Below are 829 nucleotides of genomic sequence, written 5' to 3' on the forward strand. Positions count from 1 at the left end.
ATTGGGGGCAGGAGGAGAAGGGGACAACAGAGGATGAGATGGCTGGATGGCATCACTGACTCGATGGACGTGAGTCTCAGTGAACTCCGGGAGTTGGTGATGGACAGGGAGGCCTGGCGTGCTGCAATTCATGGGGTCGCAAAGAGTCGGACACGACTGAGGGACTGACCTGATCTGATCTGATCTGATGTTTACAAAGCAAGATAGCTGCTGAATGAAACATGGGGAAAACGCTGGACTCAGGAAGATTCCTCCCCAGGTAGGACAGCATAAAACTTGATCCCACTACCTCAGAAAGGAAATCCTATTCAAAAGGTAAGGTTGGACAAAACTTTTGCATACTGAAGTGCTAAGGGAAAAAGGGCAGAAATGAAGACACATTTGCTGGAAAATGAGCAAGGTAGTTTCATGTCATCTTAATTTTTTGAGCAACACTCTGAGATGAGTTTTCTTCAATCAAATTGTCTTCTTTCAGACACATATACCCCAGTGTTCACTGCAGCACTGTTTACAATAGCTAGGACATGGAAGCAACCTAGATGTCCATCGGCAGATGAATGGATCACAGAGTTGTGGTGCATATACACCATGGAATATTATTCAGCTATAAAAAAGAATAACATTTGAGTCAGTTCTAATGAGGTGGAATGGTATGGCCCAGAAATGATATGGACCTAACAGAAGCAGAAGATATTAAGGAGAGGTGGCAAGAATACACAGAACTGTACAAAAAAGATCTTCACAACCAAGATAATCATGATGGTGTGATCACTCACCTAGAGCCAGACATCCTAGAATGTGAAGTCAAGTGGGCCTTAGGAAGCATCAC

Source organism: Bison bison, unplaced genomic scaffold, assembly GCF_000754665.1.
Source record: "Bison bison bison isolate TAMUID 2011002044 unplaced genomic scaffold, Bison_UMD1.0 scf7180017861366, whole genome shotgun sequence".
Taxonomy (NCBI): Eukaryota; Metazoa; Chordata; class Mammalia; order Artiodactyla; family Bovidae; genus Bison; species Bison bison.